Source organism: Arachis duranensis, chromosome 3 (genome assembly GCF_000817695.3).
Source record: "Arachis duranensis cultivar V14167 chromosome 3, aradu.V14167.gnm2.J7QH, whole genome shotgun sequence".
NCBI lineage: Eukaryota > Viridiplantae > Streptophyta > Magnoliopsida > Fabales > Fabaceae > Arachis > Arachis duranensis.
Window position 1 is genome coordinate 74,081,527 of NC_029774.3, and position 7,428 is coordinate 74,088,954.

The window sequence follows — 7,428 nt, forward strand, 5'->3', positions numbered from 1 at the left end:
CTGTCGGATCGACCCTTACTCACGTAAGGTTTATTACTTGGACGACCCAGTACACTTGCTGGTTAGTTGAACGGAGTTGTGTCCACTCGTGCCAAAAATCCTAAGTTCCACAATTCTACATTAAATGCAAATCAAAGAACGTAGATCACAATTTCGTCCACCAGCCTTCTTGGCTAAGTGATGAGCGGATAATTTATACGCTTTTTGGCATTATTTTTAGTATGTTTTTAGTATGTTTTAGTTAGTTTTTATTATATTTTTATTAGTTTTTAGTTAAAATTTACTTTTCTGGACTTTACTATGAGTTTGTGTGTTTTTCTGTGATTTCAGGTATTTTCTGGCTAAAATTGAGGGACCTGAGCAAAAATCTGATTCAGAGGCTAAAAAGGACTACAGATGCTGTTGGATTCTGACCTCCCTGCACTCGAAGTAGATTTTCTGGAGCTACAGAGGCCCAATTAGCGCACTCTCAACTCCGTTGAAAAGTAGACATCCTGGGCTTTCCAGCAATCTATAATAGTTTATACTTTGCCCGAGTTTTGATGGCCCAAATAGGCGTTCCAAGTCAGCTCAAGAAATCTGGCGTAAAACACCGGAACTGGCACAAGAATGGGAGTTAAACGCCCAAACTGGCACAAAAGCTGGCGTTTAACTCCAAGAAGAGTCTCTACATGAAAATGCTTCAATGCTCAGCCTAAGCACACACCAAGTGGACCCGGAAGTGGATTTATACGTCATTTACTCATTTTTGTAAACCCTAGGCTACTAGTTCTCTATAAATAGGACCTTTTGCTATTGTATTTTTATCTTTGGATGTATAGTTCTTAGATCATGGGGGCTGGCCTCTCAGCAATGCCTAGACCTTGTTCTTATGTATTTTCAACGGTGGAGTTTCTACACACCATAGATTAAGATTTGGAGCTCTGTTGTACCTCGAGTATTAATGCAATTACTATTATTCTTCTATTCAATTCAGCTTATTCTGGTTCTAAGATATCACCTGTTCCTCAACTTGATGAATGTGATGATCCGTGATACTCATCATCATTCTCACCTATGAACGTGTGCCTGACAACCACCTCTCTTCTACCTTAGATTGAGTGGATATCTCTTGGATTCCTTAATCAGAATCTTTGTGGTATAAGCTAGAATTGATGGCGGCATTCTTGAGAATCCGGAAGGTCTAAACCTTGTCTGTGGTATTCTGAGTAGGATTCAAGGATTGAATGACTGTGACAAGCTTCAAACTCGTGATAGTGGGGCGTTAGTGACAGACGCAAAAGAATCACTAGATTCTATTCCGACATGATCGAGAACTGACAGCTAAATAGCCGTGCTATGACAGAGCGCGTTGAACATTTTCACTGAGAGGACGGGACTGTAGCCATTGACAACGGTGATGCCCAACATACAGCTTGCCATGAATGGGAGTAAGAAGGATTAGATGAAGACAGTAGGAAAGCAGAGAGACGGAAGGGACAAAGCATCTCCATACGCTTATCTGAAATTCTCACCAATGAATTGCATAAGTATCTCTATCTTTACTTTATGTTTTATTTATCTTTTAATCATTAATCCTCCATAACCATTTGAATCTACCTGACTGAGATTTACAAGATGATCATAGCTTGCTTCATACAAACAATCTCCGTGGGATCGACCCTTACTCGCGTAAGGTTTATTACTTGGACGACCCAGTGCACTTGCTGGTTAGTTGTGCGAAGTTGTGATAAAGAGTTGAGATTGCAATTGAGCGTACCATGTTGATGGCGCCATTGATGATCACAATTTCGTGCACCAAGTTTTTTGGCGCCGTTGCCGTGGATTGTTCGAGTTTGGACAACTGACGGTTCATCTTGTTGCTCAGATTAGGTAATTTTATTTTATGTTTAAGCCTTTTTACTTTTTATTTTCGAAAAACTCTAAAAAAAATTTATTTGTTCTTCAGAGTTTTTAAGAATGAATTCTAGAGTTTCATGATGATTTGTTGAAGTCTGGCTGGTTGTGAAACCATGCCTAATCTTTTGGACCGAGGTTTCAACTTATCATCACAAGAGCTTGTTGATTTCTATCAATTTTGCTATTGAAAGCAATGATCTGCTAAAGCTTGGCTGGCCATTGGCCATGTCTAGTGTTTTGGACTGGAGCTTTCTTTAAAAGCTTGGCTGGCTAGTAAGCCATGTCTAATTCCTGGACCGGAGTCTTAGACTAGCATTGCATGATTCCTGGAATTCTTATTAAAAATTTTGATATCCTTATTTTCTTTTCGACATAAATTTCGAAAAAAAATTCAAAAAAATTACAAAATCATAAAAATAAAAAATATTTTATGTTTCTTGTTTGAGTCTAGTGTCTCATTTCAAGTTTGGTGTCAATTGCATGTTTCTATTCTTCTTGCATTTTTCGAATTCATTCATGTGTCTTCATTGATCTTCAAGTTGTTCTTGATGATTTCCTTGCTCTGATCTTTAAATGCTATTGTTTTGTGTGTTTTGTTGTTTCTCATATGCATTCTCAATTTGTTAGTGTCAGTAGTATACAAACTTCTAAGTTTGGTGTCCTGCATGCATTGTTTATTTGATTTTAGTTGCATTTTGATTATTCCTCATTATTAAAAATCCAAAAAATTTTAATTTGTGTCTTTTCAAGTCAATAATACAGAGAATTGAAGATTAAGAACATATAGCAGAGGAATTACACAGAAAAAGCTGGGCGTTCAAAACGCCCAGTGAGGAAGGAAAATTGACGTTTAAACGCCAGCCAGGTTGCATGGCTGGGCGTTTAACGCCCAAAAGGGTAGCATTTTGGGCGTTAAACGCCAGAATGTATACCATTCTGGGCGTTTAACGCCAGGATGGCACAAGAGGGAAGATTTTGTTTTTAATGCAAATTTTTTTCAAGTTTCCATAATTTTTCAAAATCAAATCTTTTTCAAATCATATCTTTTTAATCATATCTTCTTAATCACATCTTTTTCAAAATAGTTTTCAAATCATATCTTTTTGATTTCTAATTTCAAAGTCTTTTTCAAAAATCACTTTATTTTTTTTCAATCTTAATTTTCGAAAATCATCAATCATATTTTCAAAATTTCTTTTAAAATCTTTTTAATTTATTTTCAAAAATTTCTTCCCCTCTTCTCACATCCTTTTTCTTTTGGACTAATACTCCTCCACTATCAACAATTCGAACTCCATCTTTCTTGATAAGTTCAGATTCTTCTACCTTTTCCTTCTATTCTTCTTTTCCTCTGACACCTCGAGGAATCTCTATACTGTGACATAGAGGACTCCGTACTTTCTTGTTTTTTTCTCTTTCATATGAGCAGGAGCAAAGACAAAAGCATTCTTGTTGAGGCTGACCCTGAACCTGAAAGGACCTTGAAGCGAAAGCTAAGAGAAGCTAAAGCATAACTCTCTGTAGAGGACCTAACAGAATTCTTCAAAGAAGAAGACATGGCAGCCAAAAACAACAACAATGCCAACAATGCAAGGAAGGTGCTGGGTGACTTTACTGCACCTACTCCTGACTTCTATGGGAGAAGCATCTCTATCCCTGCCATTGGAGCAAACAACTTTGAGCTTAAGCCTCAATTAGTTTCTCTAATACAACAGAATTGCAAGTTTCATGGACTTCCATTGGAAGATCCTCATCAGTTTTTAGCTGAATTCTTGCAAATATGTGACACTGTCAAGACCAATGGGGTTGACCCTGAGGTCTACAGACTTATGCTATTCCCTTTTGCTGTAAGAGACAGAGCTAGGATATGGTTAGACTCACAACCTAAAGAAAGCCTGAAATCTTGGGAAAAGCTAGTCAATGCCTTCTTGGCAAAGTTCTTTCCACCTCAAAAATTGAGTAAGCTTAGAGTGGAAGTCCAAACCTTCAGACAGAAGGAAGGTGAATCCCTCTATGAAGCTTGGGAAAGATACAAACAATTGATCAGAAAGTGTCCCTTTGACATGCTTTTTGAATGGAGCATCATAGGTATCTTCTATGATGGTCTGTCTGAACTGTCCAAGATGTCATTGGACAGCTCTGCTGGAGGATCTCTTCATCTGAAGAAGACTCCTACAGAAGCTCAAGAACTCGTTGAAATGGTTGCAAATAACCAATTCATGTACACTTCTGAAAGGAATCCTGTGAACAATGGGACGAATCAAAAGAAAGGAGTTCTTGAGATTGATACTCTGAATACCATATTGGCTCAGAACAACATATTGACTCAGCAAGTCGATATAATTTCTCAAAGTCTGTCTGGAATGCAAGCTGCACCAGGCAGTACTAAGGATGCTTCATCTGAAGAATAAGCTTATGATCCTGAGAACCCTTCAATGGAAGAGGTGAATTACATGGGAGAACCTTATGGAAACACCTATAATCCTTCATGGAGAAATCATCCAAATCTCTCATGGAAGGATCAACAGAGACTTCAACAAGGTTTCAACAACAACAATGGTGGAAGAAACAGGTTTAGCAATGGCAAGCCTTTTCCATCATCTTCTCAGAAACAGACAGAGAATTCTAAGCAGAGCCATTCTGACTTAGCAACCATGGTCTCTGATCTAATCAAAACCACCCAAAGTTTCATGACTGAAACAAGGTCCTCCATTAGAAACTTGGAGGCACAAGTGGGTCAGCTAAGTAAGAAAGTTACTGAACTCCCTCCTAGTACTCTTCCAAGCAATACAGAAGAGAATCCAAAAGGAGAGTGTAAGGCCATCAACATGGCCAAACTTGGAGAGGAGAAAGAGGCAGTGAGCGCCACTGAGGAAGGCCTCAATGGATGTCCACTGGCCTCCAATGAGTTCCCTAATGAGGAACCATGGGAATCTGAGGCTCACACTGAGACCATAGAGATTCCATTGGATTTAATTCTGCCATTCATGAGCTCTGATGAGTATTCTTCCTCTAAAGAGGACGAAGATGTCACTGAAGAGCAAGTTGCTAAATACCTTAGAGCAATCATAAAACTAAATGACAATTTACTTTGTAATGAGACTTGGAAGGATGAACCCCCTTTGCTCACCAAAGAACTGGATAACTTGACTAGGCAGAGATTACCTCAAAAGAGACAGAACCCTGGGAAATTCTCAATACCTTGTACAGTAGGCACCATGACCTTCAAGAAGGCTCTGTGTGACCTAGGGTCCAGCATAAACCTCATGCCTCTCTCTGTAATGGAGAAGCTAGGGATCTTTGAGGTACAAGCTGCAAGAATCTCACTAGAGATGGCAGACAATTCAAGAAAACAAGCTTATGGACTTGTAGAGGATGTTCTGGTAAAGAATGAAGACCATTACATCCCTGCTGATTTCATAGTCCTAGAGACTGGAAAGTGCATGGATGAATCCATCATCCTTGGCAGACCCTTCCTAGCCACAGCAAAGACTGTGATTGATGTTGACAGAGGAGAATTAATTATTCAAGTGAATGAAGAATCCGTTATGTTTAAGGCTCAAGGATATCCCTTTGTAACCATGGAGAGGAAGCATGAAGAGCTTCTCTCAAAACAGAGTCAAACAGAGCCCCCACAGTCAAACTCTAAGTTTGGTTTTGGGAGGCCACAACCAACTTCTAAGTTTGGTGTTGAACCCCCACATTCAAACTCTAAGTTTGGTGTTGAGAGGTTCCAATGTTGCTCTGAGTATCTGTGAGGCTCCATGAGAGCCCACTGTCAAGCTACTAACATTAAAGAAGTGCTTGTTGGGAGGCAACCCAATGTTATATTTATCTATTTCCTTTGTTATTTTATGTTTTCTATAGGTTGATGATCATGGGAAGTCACAAAATCAAATGAAAAAGCAAAAACAGAATGAAAACAGAAAGAAAAATAGCACATCCTGGAGGAAAACTTGCTGGCGTTTAAACGCCAGTAAGGGTAGCAAATGGGCGTTTAACGCCCAGTCTGGCACCATTCTGGCCGAACCATACACCCCCTCTCCACTCCTATATAAACCCATCTTCACTCCTTCATTTTCACACAACCTAAACACTACTTCTCCCCCTTGGCCGAACCACAAAGCCTCCTCCATCTCCTCTTTTTCTTCTTCTTCTACTCTCTTCTTTCTTCTTTTGCTCGAGGACGAGCAAACCTTCTAAGTTTGGTGTGGTAAAAGCATTGCTTTTTGTTTTTCCATAACCATTTATGGCATCTAAGGCCGGAGAAACCTCTAGAAAGAGGAAAGGGAAGGCAAAAGCTTCCACCTCTAAATCATGGGAGATGGAGAGATTCATCTCAAGGGTGCATCAAGACTACTTCTATGAAGTTGTGGCCATGAAAAAGGTGATCCCCGAGGTCCCTTTCAAACTCAAAAAGAGTGAATATCCGGAGATCCGACATGAGATCCGAAGGAGAGGTTGGAAAGTTCTTACTAACCCCATTCAACAAGTCGGAATCTTAATGGTTCAAGAGTTCTATGCCAATGCATGGATAACCAAGAACCATGATCAAAGTGTGAACCCGGACCCAAAGAATTGGCTTACAATGGTTCGAGGGAAATGCTTAGATTTTAGTCCGGAAAATGTAAGGTTGGGATTCAACTTGCCTATGATGCAAGGAGATGAACACCCTTACACTAGAAGGGTCAACTTTGATCAAAGGTTGGACCAAGTCCTCATAGACATTTGTGAAGAGGGCACTCAATGGAAGAGAGATTCAAGAGGGAAGTCGGTTCAACTAAGAAGGCATGACCTCAAGCCCGTGGCTAGAGGATGGTTGGAGTTTATCCAACGCTCAATCATTCCCACTAGCAACCGGTCTGAAGTTACTATAGAGCGGGCTATCATGATTCAAAGCATCATGATTGGAGAGGAAGTAGAAGTTCATGAGGTTATATCCTAAGAACTTTATAAGGTGGTAGACAAGTCCTCTACCTTGGCAAGGTTAGCCTTCCCTCATCTCATTTGTCACCTCTGTTATTCAGTCGGAATTGACATAGAGGGAGACACCCTCATTGATGAGGAAAAGCCCATCACTAAGAAAAGGGTGGAGCAAACAAGAGATCTCACTCATCATGAAATCCCTGAGATGCCTCAAGGGATGCATTTTCCTCCATAAAACTATTGGGAGCAAATCAACACCTCCCTAGGAGAGTTGAGTTCCAACATGGGACAACTAAGGGTGGAGCACCAAGAACATTCCATTCTCCTCCATGAAATTAGAGAAGATTAAAGAATCATGAGAGAGGAGCAACAAAGACAAGGAAGAGACATTGAGCAGCTCAAGCACTCCATAAGATCTTCAAGAGGAAGAACAAGCCGCCATCACTAAGTTGGACCCGTTCTTTAGTCTCCTTGTTCTTTATTTTCCTGTTTTTCAAAAGTTATGCTTATCTTTATCTATGTTTGTGTCTTATGATCATTAGTGTCTTAGTGTCTATGCCTTAAAGTTATGAATGTCCTATGAATCCATCACCTTTCTTAAAT

General features: G+C 39.8%; 1 non-coding gene across 1 annotated transcript; it reads right to left on the bottom strand.

The window, feature by feature from the left end:
* Positions 1–3,860: 3,860 nt before the first annotated feature.
* On the bottom strand, positions 3,861–3,968 carry LOC127745853 (small nucleolar RNA R71). The gene has a single exon (XR_008007477.1). It is a non-coding gene; the product is annotated as a small nucleolar RNA R71 (small nucleolar RNA).
* Positions 3,969–7,428: the final 3,460 nt, after the last annotated feature.